Source organism: Anopheles bellator, chromosome 2 (genome assembly GCF_943735745.2).
Source record: "Anopheles bellator chromosome 2, idAnoBellAS_SP24_06.2, whole genome shotgun sequence".
NCBI lineage: Eukaryota > Metazoa > Arthropoda > Insecta > Diptera > Culicidae > Anopheles > Anopheles bellator.
In genome coordinates, this window is record NC_071286.1 from 49,686,065 (window position 1) to 49,706,219 (window position 20,155).

The following is a 20,155-nucleotide window of genomic DNA, read 5'->3' on the forward strand; positions in this document are numbered from 1 at the left end:
TATGGCCAGTACGTGGTTAAGTGCAAATGGCTGTAGATTTTTCAAAATCCCGTGATCAGCCGATGGTTGGTATGCTCAGCAAGATTATATTTTAAGAATATGTTGAATATGCTCAAGTTGACAGGTTGGTATCAGGTGTTGAAAAATATTCTCGCTAATGTCACTGCTATTGCGCACTCGCACATCTCACAGCAATTGTACAAAATATAGTTTAAGGATAAGTTCTTCTACGAAATATTTAAGCTCGTTTCTTTTCATTGACATAGGAAAAGAATCTAACGGAAGTGTTCCGGATAAAACTAACGTACAATAAAACATATTGAAATATGTGAGCTCCTGATTTTCGGCACTGTACTTATGGTAGTGGCTATTGGGTTTTCGGCCTTGAAAACCATTTCAATCAAATTGTGAATTTAAAATGTGTTTATACTACGGTTTTTTTAATATTATAATTACGTTCCAAAACCACGTTGAATATTAACTAATTGTTTCTAAAATAATGTGTTGAACGGTTACCAGGAATATGCAAATATGCGTATGAACCTAGTGAGATATACAAGTAAATTCCAATTTCAAGAAGATTATAAAAATTGAATTAAATCGATTTATTATCGAGTACCAAACTATCTATTAAATATATATAATTAAACGCGATTCACAACAGTAGTCAAAAATGTGTTCGACTTAGGTTAGTAAATATTAGTTTAACTTTACTGTTCATCTTATCAAAATGTGCTGTTGTTTATTAACATTAGAACGGGCCGAACCGTATTATATTATATATGCACCAAATTTGGCACTCAGCTGCTTGTTTGCTGCTGCTGTAGTAGTCATTTCAATTTCGCAGGTTGTTCGCCCCGCGCGAAGCCCCATGTTACGCCAAGTATTGGGAATCGAACCCGGTCCCACCTGCGTGATAAAGACGAGCGTTACCGATTGCTCTATCAACGGCAGCTTTGGACATTTACATATTAGGAACATTTTACAATGGTTTTGCACGAATACTTTCTTTACTCCGACAATTTTAAAAATATCGGCGTATGCATGCGAGAGTCGATAAGAAAAGGCGGGAAAAGGTCTTCGATAAACACTGCCGTGCACTGCAAGACACCAGATAAAAAGTGTTAGGCTCGCCAGACATTGAATAAGCCATTCTGATTCAAAAAATTTTGTACTTCAAGTATACAGCAATCTTTTTTACAAATTGTGACCTAATACCTAAGTTGTTCAACTTTCTAAGCAGAGAATGGCTTACCGACTGTCAAAGGCTGTGCGAAGATTGGTGTGGATTGGCATCGTTTTATCATAAATCGTTTTTTCATTCAATTTGAACGATCATTTGTTGTTAGTAACAATCTGTGTTAACGGTTTAACTAGGTTTTAGGAGTTTGGGACGTTTCTGGTTTCATCAGACACACATCATTGTGTTTTTGCCGAATCGATCCGCAAAAGTCGAAATTGATGCTTTTCCCGCACTGATCGCTGATTTTTTCTTTTTAGGATTCTCAAAATTTGTCCACTTTCAATCACGGTCTGATGGAGAAATTACTTCCTTTTGTACTAATCGAGCAGAATTTCACATTTCGTTTAATTCATGTGGCACCCATTTTCCAATCTTCTGGCCTTCAATCGTAGGGATATGGCGTGTTGAGATACTTTAGCTGATCCTCGTATTGTTATTAACATTGTGTGTCGTTTTCGCCCAAAAGTTCTTATAGTTCAGCGCGCTCGAACTTTCTGGAGTCCTCCGACGCTCTTTGCTTGTTAAATGAAAACCGCAATTTCTGATTTTTCAAACCGCATTGATGCGATTCTAAACGTACCAAACTAAACACTGTGCATCGCTATGTGACAATGGATGAAATAGTGATCGTGTGGCTCTTGATGGAGATTACGTTTATAAAAAAAAAACAATTTTGAACAAAATAACGCATTTTCTTACTTAGGCTCGGGACTTTTCAAGCCATGCGTTATGGAAACTATATGATATATACACTCTTGTACCTAGTCCGTGATAGCGAAAAAGGCATTCCACTGCATCAATTTGAGTGCAAAACCTTGCTTTGTTGGTGCTTAATGATTCAGAATTTTGATACCGGAGTAATGTTGCATCCATTTTTTTATTTAACTGAATAAACTTTTCAGTTGCTTTTCTCGGTATCATATACGACAATTTCAAAGTTTCACCCTTCCTACAATACTTCCGATCTTTTGCCGTGCTATAAAGACACACTGGCTCATTTTCCGTCGCTTTTTCTATCTCGATAGCGTGGATGGTTTTCCGCCTCTTGGGAGTCTGGAGAGGCGTTTTTCTGCAATAAAAGTTTCTCAACTGATGACAGACTTCAGCTAGTTTTTTGCTGCTTCAACTCCATGTGTTGTCTACTCCAGCTAAGCGTTAATGCCATAATGGTTTCGTGATTCTTTCAAATTATTAAACTTTGTGCCTGGTTCTGCGTGGTGGAAAAATTTAATTAAATCATTTTTGTGGCACATTAACTCTGCCTGTTGAAAAGAGTGTAGAAAGGGAAGTTTTTGGCTTTAATTGTACGATCTTTGTGAAAGCGATTTGTCATCACATTCAAACGGTCTTCAGCAACATACGGAACGCGCTCAGATAGTTTTTATACCATGTGAAAGACGTGTATTTGAATAAGATTAGAAACGGATAAGTAGGAAGTTAGTGTAGTCAATGAAGTTAGTGTTAGTGTCATGAAACAAAATTGATCAATTTAAACTTTTGTTTAATGCATTTTTGAATTAAAGGTATGTATACCTTGTTCATGGAATTAACCCGAGATCCGATTTGAAATTTGTTCATTTGCAATTTGAAAGTCATTTGCAGTCATTTGGCTGTAGTTTATGTTTCGGAATTTTGGTAACACTTCAACTTCAACACTTCAAACACTGAGTGCGGGGATGCTACAGCACATACCAAAAATGTTAGATGAACAATATCACAATATATGTTAAAGAACTTCCTAACTTCTCCTTTAACAGAAATTAAATACGTATGTAGGAGTCGTCGGAACATATTTCTCTCATTTCACAGCCTTTATTCATTGACGATGTAGAGTTACAGCCTTGCATCTATCAAGCCGTCTCACCGTTCGCTACGAAACGGTGACACCCAACCTGACAAAGTCGGCGTTTGCGACGCCGACCTCACGATCACAGGGTAGTGTTAGATAAATGTAGGAATAGGTTTAGAATAGGTAGTGTTAGTGTTAGATTAGAAATTAAGTAGGAATAAGAAATGTGTACAATAAAACGGCCACGTGTTTCGAGTTCGATCACATAATTATAGTTCATACTAACAACGCTTTTTAATGCTCACACACGCTGTGTTGTGTTGTGTTGACGAGGTCTGTTTAAAAAGCATCGTGAATTTTGTGTTTAAAGCTTTTTTTAATGAATAATTATTTTATCACCTGTGTTTTATCAGACAATTGTGCTAACGTTTTTTCCAATCCTCAAAGTACATCAAAATCGTTCCTTGTTAGCAATTTTTGAAACATCGACAGTAATTTTTATTTTCCCAGAAAAGAGGGCGCATAAATTGCAGGTAATATTCCTTAGGTAAATACAAAATTATCACTACTTTTTGAACAGATCTTGTCACTTCTTTATTTGTTTACAAGCCATTTAGTATCGATGTGTAACAGTATTTTTTTACAATGAAAAAAATCAAGTATCGTGCAGTGATTGAATTTTTTTACATGGTTTAAAAGCAAAGTAAATTTATGAACGAATGTTGAAAGTATACAAGGACTTTTCACTTTCAATTAGTACAGTAGAAAATGGGTTGCGAAATTGAAACGTGGTCGTACGAAAACGATTCACGACAAGGATGTCCATGAACAGTACCAACATCTGATATCGTAGGAAAAATACAGGATGTTCTAAAAAAATCGTCGAGAGACTGAAAGAGATATTATAGGAACCCTAAGCATCTCATTGGGTAGTGTAAGTAATATTTTTTCTCAAATATTGAGTTACAGAAAGTTGCTAGTTGACGTTATGTGGATGATAAGCTGAAACTTACCACGTACTCTAAGGATAGAATGTTAGGTCTCGTTATCTGCGTGAGTTCGGAGTTCCGGGTTGTTTTGTGTTTAAATGGACATTTGGCTCCGTATGTGTCGAGTTCACTCGTCCGTTTGACTCGCGCTGTCACGAGCTTTTCAAAACAACGCAGATCATTTAACTTTGTACGTTTTAAATTTATGGGTCCTTTGGTTCTGATAACGAAACTTCGCTGAACTTCGCTGAACTTTACCAAAACTACACGATATCTCATCTCAATTCATACTGAACTAAATTCATGAAACTTAGGTATTGCAATAAAAAATAAATCAAAATGTTCTACATGAAATAGTAATGTTACCATGCTTTTTCCTAAACAGAAATAGGTCATGTTTATTATCACATCTGAAAAGATACAAAACTTCTTAATTTCATAAAATAAAAATCTTCTTAGTCTTCTTCGTAATATGCAAATACAAATTATTGCCAATCATCATTTCGTATTTATAGAATTTTCATTTTAACAATGATAAAACCGTTGATTTTGATCTTATGTTCCCCACCTAAGTACTCATCATCAGAGCAGGCTTTCTTTCATTACATGAATGCCATTATTCCAATCCAAGGATGCTAAAATTCATTGTTGTAAAAATCATACTACACGGTAGTAGACTCAAAATTCATTGGCAGTACCTTACAGAAAGCAACATTATTATGCCGAGAAAGAGTATGCATCCAGGTCGTGGCGTAGGAAAGCATCAAGAAATTGTAAAGGTACGCTAGAAGCATAACTCATGTCACAACCTTCTGCTGTTTAAGTTTTTGCTGTTTTATGCTTCTTACACCTGCTGCTAGCGGTTTTCTTTCCCAGCTTGCCTTCCCGGGACAACATCAACCGTCAGCCAATGTAACAATTACGGGGAGCTACTTACGTTCCAGTGGTGTTACACGACGCCTTTGTTACGTCTTTGCACCTTGAGATTTGGTTCCGGTACTCTTGCTAGCAGTGCTGGAACGATAAAAGAACTTCAATAGAGCAGCCTCCGCCAGACGTCTCTAGCGCCAAACGATTTTCCACTCATCCTTACATTTATGAGGATGGTGCAAAACCTTAAGATCATAACCGTAAATCATTGTCCGAAAATAGCAAATCGTGCAGGGTTTTTGTGGCGACCGTCGCCGGTTCTTGCACAGTTGCTTACATCAGTTTCTTTCGCGATTCTATCTTTTCCCCTTACTTTTGGCTTTCTCCAGAACCCTGTGCTTCTGGAAGATTAGGCGTGGATTTCTCAGAGAAAATTTTATACCATTATGGAACCTCTTATTTTTGCTAGGGTGAAAAATGTGCACCATTTTGGGCACCATGTACGGACGTTGTAAATAGGCAATCAAATGGCTCTCTTACTCGGAAACGTAGAGGATAGACGCGTTTTGTATATTCCAGGTCGTTGATGGCTTGCGGAAGGGGTCTTGTATTAATTACCTTCACCGAAAACAGTATTGGGAATAGTAACAGGTAGCACACGATAGACTAAATGTTGAAACTATGGCTCAGTTTGGTGCTGATCATCGGAAATGAGTTCTCTGCGCTGACCCCGACGATTTCCTTGGTTTGGCAAACTAGTTCTCAAATAAATGAAATCTCACTTCCATTGGTAGGTATTGTCAGGTGTTGTGTTTTCTCCTGTTTCTATGAAGTGTTTTCTATGAAGGGGATGAATTAGTTTTCCTATGGACTGCGAAAGATGTTTGGCATTGCATAACATGTTTGGCACAACATTACTTTCGATATTTATGTGATCAATTTAATGGTTTATTTCCCTTCATGGTTCTGCAGGGTCTAACAATCCAAACTCTGTACATTCCAGGCGTTCAATACGACGATCAATACGATAACAAGAATTAAACAAAGGAGACAGAAGGATTATGATTTCCCAATCTTATTGCACTAAAAATACAGCGTAAAAAGGATATTGAAGTCGGTTAATCAAATTTAGATTTTGAGGATCAGCAGGGATGGAAATGTCAATACGAATGAGAATATTATGTTGGTTTTATTCTGCTAAAGTATTTATCGATCCCGAAGATTTTATCACGCAAAACGTAATCTCTTACGTAAAGTCCATTTCAGGTTGAACCATAAAATACCCCACAGATTACTGATTTTGAAACCTGTGCTATCAAAACCGCTCGACAGTTCCATGCCATTAAAAAACTTTAAACTACCGAATGCTCTTAAGATTTATTTGTACCTTTCTTGTGATGCATTTTTTTGGGTAGGTAATCTTTATGTTCCTCCCTTGCCGTTCACGATGTTCAGCGAATGGTTGATGATAACTTTTGCAACTTTTCCGGCCAGGGTTTTTTTACATTCATCCTACCCTATCAACCACTGTAAGGGCAGGTTCGACCATATGACGGAGCATGGTTCTTTTGTAAGTGACTATTCGCTTTTCGACATTTTCTCTTTACCTTTGCCTTTTGCCAGGCTACCTTTTACCGTTTTCAGCTTTTTCGGCTTCTTGACAGCGATTTTCTCTAGTTAGTGAGAAGGGAGAAAACTTTTGTTGATCAAAGTAGCATGGATGCGGAGGAACTAAAACCCTAGGGTACGCGAGAAGTTCACTTGTTCCACGTCTATCCGGAAGGCCCTTGACAAATTCAAAGTTCAAGGTTTTATTGTGAGCATGTCTTAAATTTCGTGACACCCTTTTTGGGAAACCAATGGGGCCTAGGGAAAACTGCGACAGACTAGTAAAATATCTTGCTCGTAAATAACATCAAAGTTTTTCGTCGCGCACGAGCTTCGGTCTTCTTTACTTAATAATGTTAAAATTTCGATATTTTAACTATGTTCAGTAGTCTTTTCTGAAGCAACACGAGCCCTTATTGCTGAATGTGTTCTGTATAATTCTATTTTCCAAAAATTTTCATCTCCCCCTGTTACAGTCAAACGGAATATCAAAATACAGAGTGGACAAAAATCATCGCCATTAAAGCACGAGGCAAGCTGTTGTTACTGCTTGTGCGTTTTTCACGAAAGAGCATCAGCTGTGGTGAATCTCAAAATCTCCGTTTTTGTGAATATTTCGACTCGAAGAGAGCCATCAAACGATCATGCTTTCCCATGGCTGTTTACCGTTCCGAAATTCGGCTACAAGGAAAATGCATCCGAAGTAAAGTGCTACTCTCTGTATTTCTCGGAGTTAGGTTGGTAGAATGTTTCGAGTTTTAAAGTAAAAAGAACACTAAAAATCTAAGAATTTTGCTATCATTGCGGTTTTCTCCATAGTGGTGGGGGTCCTGCCACCGTATCGGAGTGCTATTTTCAAATAACCTGTTGGAGAACTTGGTGAAATATTTGTTTATTTGGTATAAAAATAATTACTTTAATTTTTGGTACGAGGTTTTGACAACATTATGGCACCAAATTAGGATTAAAAATATATCAGTTGCCATTTCTAAGACGCACTTTTTGTACAACACATGCTTAGCATATACATCTGTCAGAGGCATCGACAAAGCGATAAAAACTTTCCTCTCCGGCCGGGATAGCAAAAACTTTACAGGAAGACAGAAATTCCATAACCATAACATTATGAGAAAAATGACAACTTCAGCTTTTTCAAGTCTGTACGATAGACTATGCGCTCTTTCATGCGATTTCTTGGCGGAAGTTATTAAAGTTTGTTTCGCTCTTTGCTTCATCGTTTTCAGGTTTCATCCAACAACAACAGTTTAGTCCAAACTTTGGCATTGTGGTTTCTTCTTATTGCCGCAATACTGTCTCTTTCTGCGAGGCTCATGGATTAAGGAACCAGGATGATAGTAGTATGCAACCGTCGTCCTTACTTGCCATTGCCCATTCGGGGTATGCATTATAAGGAAAGACAAAATTTTCTTAGATTAATAAACATGCGATTTATCGAACCCCAGTTGTTACAAGAACTGTAATTAGTATTGAAATGCAAATTTTTGGTTGGCATTACACATTTCTTTTATATCATTTTTTTCAAATCTAAGCAAATATCAATAAGGCAAAACAGTATTTAATATGAATAGGTATCTAAAATAAAGTCACATCTCTTGTTTTTGGCTTCAATGAAAAATCATACCCTTTTGGAAGAGAAAGTAGACTTCTTGTGGCAGGTGTAGCTGCACCGGATTGCCTGAATTGACCAAACCCAATATCGAAAATGTGAGCCGTGGGAGTGACGAAAAATTATAGACGGCGTAAATCAAACAAATTTATGGCCTTCGCAGAATTACGGAAACGAATGTGAGCTTACATTTTTCAGAAGTACTTGACGTACGGACAGGACACGCTGACGGACAGCACTTGAATTAGTAAACTGTGGAAGATTTCAATTAACAAATGGGTTAGTTTCTATTGAAAACAAAGACATTCTTCAAGTGACTGTGATTTGTATTGTGCTGAAAAGTTTGCGTAGATTAACTTTTTGGTGGGGGCTAATAAAATGATAAAAACCTATGCACTTAGGTGGCAAAATATTAAGGTCTTACATCGGATCAATGATTGAAAAAGAACTACTAAACACGAAAAAACTATGAAACTATTACTACGAGCGCATGCTTTGCTTCTAAACCTTCCAAAAATAAAAATTCAATCACTGCACGGTACTTGGTTTTTCCATTGTAAAAATACGATCGATACTAAATGGCTTGTAAACAAAGAATGAAGGGGCCAAACATTGCTCAGAATCTTTAACACGTTCTTGTTTTAGATAGTGAGCGAACGCGGCAGCCACCTTAAACAGAGCCTTCGAATGATTCGTTACTGGCTCTTTCAATCAGGCTGTGTTCACTGTGTTTTTGTAATGAATAATAAATTATAAAGAATTCTTCAGGATACCATCATATTTTTTCTACCCTAAAATAATCACTTAGAACATATGAACTACAAGCTCAAACCTTTTGAGCTCACGTTGTTGACAAAGTGGTACAAATTTTAAATACTTTAACATAGTATAAGTATACAGGTTGATCGGTTTATATGCTCAGTGTCTAATTGGAATTCCAAGAAAGTAAGGCTTCTACAAACAAGAATCACATTCGTAATTATGTCATGAATAATTAAAATATAATATTTGACAATGAATGATAATTTAAACAGGAATTTATCAGAGTCTGACACCAAAAGCATCTATATTGCTCATATTCCAGCTCAGTGTTTTGCAACAGCAAAAGCGGATTTCTTTTGTTATGTTGTAACAAACATTAAATACCTCCAAACTTTTCAAGGGTTCGTATATACGAGGGAAAGCGTTATGAACTCGTATCTAAAAAAATTCACTATCTTCAATATCTCTTCTAAGAAAATTCACAGAATTTCACACATTTTATAAATTTGCACAGAATTCAAATAAATATATTAGAATTGTTCTGACAGGTCACTCGACTTTACGAATTGATGGATTGAAAACCTTGTTATGTATACCTCCTGCTCCGAGTACTTTTACGATAAAGTGTTTCTTAACCTAGTCTTTGTGGGATGGAAGGGTATTTTTAAATGCAGCTAAATTTTGCAGCCAAATTTTTAAATGCGTAGCTAAATGCATATAGTATAATCACAATAGATTAGTAGCTTCGGGAAATTACAATGATTGGAAACATTGGAAACAGAAAACTGAGGATTCATCAACGCCGAAAAATACATAATGTTTTGCAATCAAACGTTCAAACGAGTTTGGATAAAGATTATTATCAAAAATTCGATGACTATCAAATCTTGTCGAGTGTGGAGCAGACGCTATGTCTGTTCATAGCAGATCGCTATCACTTTAGGTATCATACCTAAGGACTAGGTGAAATTCTTAAGCTTTGAAGTCGACTTTTCTTCCTAGTTCTCTGGTTTTCGACGCTGCCATCGACCGGTACATCCGCGGATCGGGTCCTAATCGGGTCGGGTCCACAGGATCCGTCACCGAAGGATCTCTCAACAGCGGGAAGATGAAAGATTTTAACATTTCTTCGTCGGTTTCAATGTTACATCTTATAGCAAGTCCAGAGTAAAATCGTTTTATACCACGATTAGTTTTCGAATATCGGCCAACTTTCAAAACGTTAGACATGACCTTGATCAACGTCAAAAAGCAGGTGAAGGAAAATTCTCTAACCCCTTCGCTACCACCAAGAGATGATCCAGCATGCTTCCCCTTCAACGTCGCGCTGAAGCGATCCTTCCGGGACTATGGAGTGGAACCAGAACGTCCGGAACCACAATCTTCAAATCCAGACAGATCCGAGCCTGTTCTTACGATATAGACTTTATAGATCGAAGGCTCTCCCATGCAGCTCAGGCAAGGGGATTGGGCAGGCTCCGGACGATCTCGGTCAGCAGCAATCGAGAACAAGACCAAATTTATGGTAACACCTTGAGCAGCCCTTTCCATAACATCGTCGAACATACGCGAACGTAACGTACTACCGAAATCGACCCAATGTTTTCAGTTTCACATATTAGAGTCAAAGGATGGCGCTAACAACGATATAGCAGAGGATCAGAGCAGAGTCGCGTTATTTAGAGTGCTAGCAACCAAAAGGTTTTCCTATAGTACGAAGAGATTATTTCGCAGTTATCTCGTCGAACGGTCGAAGTTTGTTTCATACCAAAAAGGTGTTATAAATGTCATTATTGTATAAATCGCCTACTCTCATATCGGAGACACGGACTCTGTCTACAATTGACGAAATGTTCGAGATGAAGATGCTCAGATTGAACTTGAGAGAATCTGAAGTGAATCAAAATAGCGAAAAAGTAGGAAAAGCCCCTCAACAATCCAACTAATGTTAAGAGTCTAGATCTAATGCTAACAGTCAAAATCCTGAAAAATAGTCAAGCTAGTATGATTGATATGTCTGCGGTTGAGGTTAAAATGTTGCTGCCCATTTTCTCGTCTATAGTGCTAACTGTACTACTAACAAGTACTAATTACACAAACTGTTCACCATACATCGCATACGCTGCTTTTAGTCGGATGTAACATTCAATCAATTAAAATCATGCTTAAATTAATTTTCGCTGATATTTCATTACATTAATCTTGCCAACAAATTATTTATTGCCACGCGTTCCCTGTAACCGTAAACCCGTGATTATCCCGTTGCCAGATGTTTAAAGTCTAACAGTCAGTTTAAGATTAGCAAACCGGACGATTCAACCGGAATGTTTGATGTAATTTGTATTATGACAACACGTGCGACAACCAATTAATCAAATTCAGCTAGATCATAAATTTTAAACACACCTCTTCTCCATCTTACCATCGCCCATAACCAACTGACGTGGCTTTGACCAGCGGTGGCAGTGCTTCGGGCACGATTTTCATTTGATTGCGACCGAATGATATAAAACATGGAAAGGGAAAGTATCGTTTCAGTCGGCGCCTTGAATAATTCCTTACAGTTTGAAACTTTCATGGGGAGAGAATTGTGTTCACAGCTGTCGATAGCACACATTTTTGTGATTTTTCATATTTCCCGCTCTTTTCTTACAGTTTTTCTACAAACTACACAAATTGGCTCTTCAGACTATTTCTTGCTCGGTAGTATAGTGGTAGTGAAGTTAATTTGAACAACAATTTTTGCAATTTCCTAAAGAGCGGAATGAGTTTATTGCGATCATTGCGATCAGCAGTATTGCATTGCTTAACTCGTTGCGTGTAAGACTTAACGCTGAAGACTCTCAAGATCATACTTATCCTGATTACATATCTACGCAAATTTTTTAAAGCGATGCCGATGTGCCAATTCTAGATGACTGCAGTGACCTCACAAACACTCATGATACAACATATAGTTATGGCCAGTAGTAACGAAGCCCAATCCCAATATCCAATATCACGTCTCCCTCTCATAGCGCGTATAACGACAGTGACACACTCAATAGCAGTTGATCCGATAACCTGTAACCCGAAATAACCAAAGAACCTGAAAAATAAAGACACTCTCGATTTGTTATCGAGCAGTCAACAAGTGATTTCGAGCACAACCCATAATTATATTTCTTATGAAAATAATTTCAAACAAATTTTTAATTTGGAAAAAAAAATTTGGACATAAAAAAAGTAGTTATTTTACGAGTTATGAAAAAGTACGAGTTCACTTTTCGAAAACCGAGAGAAAAGGCGTGTATAAGATAGAAAATATAGATTGTTAGGAAATGAAATTTAAATTCAGACCGTTACCTGCGTAAACCTTTAGGTAAAAAGAATGAAAGCGTCTGTCATAATGCTACTTGCCTTCCACTATTTTACGCTTTTACGAGAATATGGAAGATTGCTTATAGCATCTAATTGGGCTGATCCTTCATTTAATTGCCATATGGTTTTAAAACATCATCTGGCATGGTATGAACATAAGTATATAGTATAGCCCTATAAATTTATTAATATGATTTTGAAGGCTAATAGAAATTGACGATAACCGTATATTGATGTTTTGTAACAATCAAAGATTTTTTATTGGTGACCAAGTCCAAGATTTTTGTTGAAGTCCTTAGGGGCCCATATGCGTTGAGCACCATTTTATTTAATCAACGTAATGAGTTATTTCACACCTCTGTACCTACGCTCCAGTACACTGAATGGCTTAGCAGCTTCTTTAAATATAAAATTTCACGCGTAAATTCTCCCTTTTTAATCTGCTTTATTGCTCATATTAATGGCCTTCTTCATCCAGGCCGGATATGCCGGGCGATAACCGCCGAGCCCCACCCAAGTTCCGGGACAAGTTTTATCTTTTGTTTGCAGCAGGAGAGGGACGAGATTGTTCCCGGGGACCGGGGCACTTGGAGTGCCACCCATTGCGCAGGAACTTAACGGTATAATCCCATCAGCGGGAAACCCCGCACCGCTTGCCAAAACACTTCTAACAGAAAACGGAACACAACCTTTTCCGCGGCGAACGCACGAACGTTTCGCAGGGTGAAATAGGCATAAACCAGATGGAATTCTTTATGCACAATACCGAAGGATTCGAGGAAAATTTGGTGGGTCGTACTGTTGGGTCGTAGAGGCTGCTCGTTTGTCAGGAGACAAGAACTTCTTAGGGTGATGAAGGATTTGAAACGTTTTGGGTGGATCTCCCCTTTGCTGAGCACAATATTTTCGACCTCTGTTTGTGGGGGTGAAGAGGCTGCTCCCTGAATTGAACAATAATAAAAGCCAAGCAATTGTGGGGTGTAGCCGAATCAGGGGGACAGCAACTTCGCTGGCTTGGTATATATTAATACAGGATCCCCGTATTACAGCTAATATAAATTCGTAAGTATGAGAGATGAGAGAGAGATAAGTAGGAAAACATCAAGGACAGAACAAAACATGGTTGAACCCCAAGAAAAGCTTCGGTTCAGGATAACCATGAAGAATTGGCAGGAATGTGATTTTTTTGTTTAGATCGCAACTTCTCGTGACCGTTTCCTCTTGACCGTTCCATGCTTAGGCAAAGATAAGTCACATAAAACGCATCCACAGCGTGTTTACTCCAAAACACGTCTCTCCATTGTTTCTCTTACTGTGTGTCTATGGACACTTTTCAAAGTGGCAGCCTGCGTCACAACTCACCATGCTTCCCGACATGGGGAACACACTTGAATGTTCGTGTGCTGATGATTTCGCAGTCATGCTGAAATTAAATATTTATAAAAAAATTTGCTCAAATGCTTCAGATTGTTGAGCCTCGTGGTATCCTTCGAGTACTTGAAACTGACTGACGTTTGCGACATGGCCGAACAACGAAACGAACGGTGCCGATACGCTTCCTACTTCAGCATAGTGGGGACCAACTGTGATGTCTCTTAACTCAAGTCCTGCTGTTTTTCTTTCGGAAAAGCCAAAGGGCCACTGAAGGGATGTTTGTCGAACATGGGTGAGATTAATCCACCGTGAAACAACCATCGCTCGCGGGCGGCCTTTTGCAACCACTTTTCATTCCTTTTGCCGCGTTTTTTGTAGCCTTCCTCTTTGTAGCGTATTAGTTTGTAAAGTGAAATGACAACGCGCCAGGCACGTGTTATCATAGCGATTACTATCAAACACATGTGACTCGGTTTTTATTTGGCAACTCTCCCATTATGCTACGTGGAGTATCTGCGCATCGTAAGTGTCGCAGCTTCTTAGTTGAAAGTGGAAATGATAAATTAAAGACGAAGCTTTTGTCAAAATATTTGTACTTGCTTGTTGTACTTATTGGCCCAGGAACATTCTCAGTTTGCAGGAACAGGAAGATTCTCAGTTTTTTTTCATGTCATGAGAATGACAGACGACGAACCAACCCGCAAAGTCTTCTTAGGCCCTGTAGAAATGCAAAGGGACATGCTGAGAAACGTTAAAGATGGTGCGACTGAATCTATTGCGGTGCAGCAGTGGCCGTTTTAACGAGTTTGGCAGACGAAGACGCCCCTGAGTATGCAGAGTGGAGTCTTTGTTGCAGGATTTTTTGGGAGCACTCGGCGGTTGTTTTTTGTTGTAAATGAATTCAATTTCAATTCAAATCAAGAAATAAGATATAAGATAGACAAGTGTTTGGATTTTAAACTACCGATAACTTGACATTTAAAACGTCAAAGCTCATTCTGAAAATTGTAAACATTTAGTAAAAACTTTGGCATTTACAAAATGGGACGCTATACGCTTGTAGAAAATTGGCCATTATTAAAAATTTATTTCGAAAGTGGTGAGTCTCCAGTTCAAACTGTACGAAATTTGAATAGCCCATTTCCAACTTTTAACATTTTTTAACTTTTAACATATTTATATTCTATTTTAGTTTTTAGGCATTACATCTTTTCGGTAATGATTAATATTTCAGGATGCGCCATTTTAAACGTGGTTAATTCAAAATGGTTAACTAATCTGCAACGCATTTTTCCACTTGTAACTTTTCCAAATTCCTTATTTTCACTGCCACAAAGACTGGGGAAACCCATTAACCTGCGTTGGTTAATAACTTTAAGATGGTTTTGACTGTTTAAAAATGATAAAATTAAACCGACAGCTCGTCATTATTATCCGAAAGCGACGCAACGCTCAAACGGCAGTCATTTGAAGATCCTCGAAAGTCACGGAGGAGAAGCTAGCAAGCATAATTCAATATATTACGAGGGAAAAGCTGTTACATCTTCAATTTATCATTCAAACCAAAATCATTCAACAACCAAACCCACCGGGATCTTATTGGCCGACCGAACGCCAAGGGCATCCGTCTTATGGCTACATGTCAGATTCAAAATAGACATTTTTTAAGTAAACCTACTGAAGGAGGATTTAGACCAATCGTGACAACGTGGTGGCGGACGTAGAAAGACAAGGTGATGATGGTGAATGCGACAGTGTTCGTCTTCTTCAAACATTCAGCCTGAAAGCCCAGCCGTTTTATGCAGTGATAAAAAAAAGTCCCTTCTTTAATTCACAATATCGTTGCTAGGGCGTGAAACGGAAGTGACGGGAAAACGTCTGGAAAATGGTATCCCTATATACCTACACCTGCTACATCGCACTAACTGGCGCTCTAAATCTCAGAGCAAACGCGAAACGTGCATGATCCTTTGCCGGAACTCGATGCTGAACATGAGCTAGAGGGGTGAAAATTACGAAATCAATGGCGTATGGTGAAAAATGTGTCCAATATGTGCTTGTGGTGTCGGGGCGGACTGAAGAAGTCGTCGACGATAATGACAATGATTAAGAGCGGTATGAATAAAGATGCAGAAGGTGTGTTGCATGTGTTTGTTTGTATTTTACCGTCTTTCGTTCGCTAGAAGTAGTTTGGAGAATAAATTCGCAAGAGTATTAATCGCTAAAATTTGTTTTTGCCCACAAAACCATAAGGGATGCCCTTGGGAATTGCTTCTTCAGTTTCCGCTTTGACTGCAAGGCTTAACCAATGGCTAGGGGCGAAAAATAGCCGAACGATGGGAAAAGGGCGCACCGAGAGAAATTGTTTCTCTTCATGTAAGGTTCAAATGGTGAATATCGAGCATTGGGAACGATGTATTGTTAGTATGGAATAGTTTTCGGGATGAAGGTAAATAATGAGACCTTGGTCGAGACATGGTGTGAAAGAGACGAGAAGAGCTAAGTTGCACCGATAGGCTCCGATCAGTTGTTGCAGTATATTGGTATGGTAAATGCTATTACCAACTATTGGGTTTGCCAATCTCAAGTTTGTAATAAAGTCGATAGAAATTTATTTAACTATTAACTAAGAATAAAATCAGTATCTGTGTCTTAGAAAATCATAAAATACTACTGAATTTGGCCAAAAACTGCATTTCTAGCGGACATTACACGCATTGCTGCTATGGTGTCGCATTTTCTCAAAGTTTTGATCGCACCGTAGGAACAGCAAACACGCCTCCGGATATAAAACAAACCTTCGCCTCTTGCGTAGTTAAAAAACCGTCGCAACCATAAACCATAAGGAAACATATTTTCACGAGTCGTTTTACGGCTGAACTAATAAAACCGATTCCGTAGGATTTACTTACGACCATTTCATCGTGCTTATCTGCGCAAAATTCTATGCTTAGTGAGATCTGATGGCTTTTCCATTCCCAACCACTACTTCTGACACTCCACAGAGCGGCGCAAAAAGGATTGCAAACAAATTCACCCTTTTTAGGTCGTCGTTTCGTGCCTGAAGCTACAGCATCAATGGGTCGTGTTTGCTTACGCGTATATCGTCCCCCTTGCTAATAAACGCAAAGCCACAGGACACACCTGTGAATGACGACAAACATTATTCTTGGCTTTTAGTATTTTGTCAACCTAGCAAGCTATGTTTTTTTTAAATTCAACGGTACTCTTGGTTGGTTTTGCGGCAATATTTTGCGTTTACTACCTGTTTTAGAGCAAACCTGTTTAGTCGCTTTGAATACACCACTTTAGTAGCTTGTTTACCTACACGATCTATTTCAAACGATGCGGAAGTATTTCATTAATTTATTTTCGCATAAGTTTATTGCGTAAATTGAAATGCTTTTACCTTACTTTGTAAAAACGCAAACAATGATTTATTAATAGCTATAATGATAATGATATAATAGCTTATTAACTTCGTAGCTGACAATAACTTATAATAAAGCTTATCAATAAAATTCACGCCTGATAGCATAATAAATCATTCTGGAAATGTTGTAGTGCCCGTAAAAGGTGTCAATCGCTTGGTGCAAGGTCCGGAGAATATGGTGGATGCATTAAAACTTCCCAACCAAGCTCCCCGACTTTCTAGAGAGTCACTAAAGACGTTGTTCAGATTTTTTTATTTTAAAAACTTTTCATTCTGGTATAATAACAATAACAATAATCATGGTTTTACAGTGTACATGAAAGAACTTATATATCGATCGCAGCATCTTTGTTTCCAATGATGTTGATGATATAGTTTGAAAAAACACTAAGGATCGCGGTCACGCGATCGTAACCTTGCTCTTCTTCGGTTCAGAGCAGGCCAGACGTTGGCCGATTTTGGTCGTTCTGGTCAATCGAACGGTGCAGTTATTGACAGTAGAGATTTGAACTTAGTGTTTGGCCACAAGGAAGCAACTCATAATAAACGATTCCTGTCATGTCCATCACCATCACCCATTCACCCAGTAGAACCTTCCTAGCCGTTACTCATAGTTTGACCACCGTTTAAGATGCTTCACCACGGTTAGACAACCATCGTTTTCACAAAGTAACAAAGTGGCAAAAACATCGCAGATGGAAACTCGAGATATCACATTTGTGCTAATTCGACTGCCGAACATGCCGATCAAATTTAATTATTTCTGAAACGGGTTTTTTTAATCTTAGAAGAACGGACCGGGCCGTATTTATTTCTGAAACGGGTTGACGCAACCAAAATTGCACATTAACAGCTTTTAGAGTATCGGGACCATGAACATCATGCACAATTTCAGTGGCCTAGTTTTAATTTTCGCTTTTGTCAGACAAAAACTGTAAAATGTGTCGAATTTTCGCTTACGAATACATCAATTTTTATTGACTAAAATCATTGAAAAGCGTTTCATTCTTAACCACGGGTTGGTTCCAATGGGAAACATTTTTGATTTATTTTTGAGTGAATCAAGACCATTTTCTTCCGATCAGTTGGAAACGGAAGTTATTTTGCTGGAGGGTTAGTTTGCTTTATTTTTGTTTTCGTCTACACAGATGAGCCGAAAGCGGCGATTTGTGGCTTTATTACACTTCCTTTGGTAGTGGGTAGTGGTTGGGTTGGGTGGGTTGGTAGTGGGTATAAATGAAGGAGGGATTTGTTGATCTTTTTTCATTTTTCCGTCGGGTTGTATGTTCAATGCGTACCGATCCGTACGAGGACCCCTCTTTCTTGTCCTAAGCTATAAGAAAAGGCCTTTGATTTTTGCTTGATATCAAGAGTTTCAATTATTACATGGTCCATTGGACATGATAAGACCAACCCGAGGCGTTCTTGTCATTTCCTCCCAAAGTATCCAAGTGACACGAGACACATGGGATTGCCTGTTATAATATTATAAATATACTCAAATCAATCAGAAATTCCGGTCAAAATTAAGCATATGTCTCTTGCTACCAGTCGTTGCACGGAGAACGACAACAAAATGATATAAAATTTCCCAAATAAATGTTCATTTATTTTTTGTTCGCTACTGACTGTTCTGATTTAATATATTTAATTGGACGTCTTTGGACAGAGTTTGAATTTTCGGATCTTAGCCGTGATAAGTGATTCTTCTTCTTGTCCGGTAACTACAACTTTCGAGCAGTCTTGCCCTGCAGCAGAGACAATGTTAGTTTGAGTTGCTTACTGTACCGTTGTGTTCTCAGGGGTGGGAACTGTAAAATTATAACATTCATAAGAATATAGATTAAACGTGTTCATACATTTTTATATGCACTTGAGTTTATTTATTGAATAAATTTATGTATAAACAACGGTATATAGTGTCTAGTACAACTCAGGGTGTTCTATTTTGTGATGAGCATATTTATGAGTCAAATGTATTGTAGTTCTCAAAACATATTTGTCTTCTAACTACTTTGAAGACCGATGTGATTTCTACAATCTTTTCAGCGAGATTGTGTGTCAACTTTTCATCACAACATCCCAGCTTTAAAGAATGAATTGAGGTCTCCTTAAGTTTACAATCTACTTTTGGTTGCTTTTCCGTTCTTCTGTTTCACAGTTCACACCCGTACCTAAGTTTTACGCTTTGCATAGGTCCCTTAGTGGACGTTCTGTGTAAGAAAAGGTTTTATAAGCTACATCGAAAAAATAGTTCTCGACCAACGATAAATCATGTTAAATAAATGAATAAATCAAAATATTAAACGGTTTTTACCGACGTCTGTGACGACCGGTGGGAAAACTACCCTCAAGCTTGGAGCAGACGATGGAGGCAGGGTCGACTCTCGTAACGGCTCCTGGTAGCTGGTAACAAATTCGAGCGTAAAGTGAAATCTCCACAAAAAGAATGGTAAAATTATGGTCGTCATCAATAACCTCTTTAGGTTTTTTGCAACTAACTTTACTGACGCTTTGCGTCCACCTTCGTTTCCGTATTGGGATTTTCCAAAGCATGTCAGCATCGCTTTCAGGGCGGTATATTCGTTCGATTGCTCTTATTGTGATGAAACGTTTGGTTAAAACCCAAATAGTTTCACTACGTTCTTTTACTCTGATCATACTTTTATGCAATACTCCAAAAACCCATGTATGCCGATCGTCATAAGTTGATGAAACATGTTTTTAATGTTTTCTGACGGAAAATCTGTCGGTCTAGACTGACCTCTACATGATATGATTTTAATAGGATTATCGTTCGTTCACTCCGGATTATGAAACAATGATAGCAGGTGGAATTAATTACAGTGGAAAAGTGTGTTTTGGACAGATAGGCATAAATAAAAGATAGATATAGATAAACACAGATATAGGGCAAGAGAGAGAGAGAGAGAGAGAGAGAGAGAGAGAGAGAGAGAGAGAGAGGGAGAGAGAGAGAGAGGGGGAGAGATAGTGAAAGAAAGAGAAGGTTAAGCTATTGCTTGTCGACAAGGCCATTGCAGATAGCTCCTTTGTTGAATATTCCTTCAAAAGGAATACAGCTGGAAAAACATGTATTGGA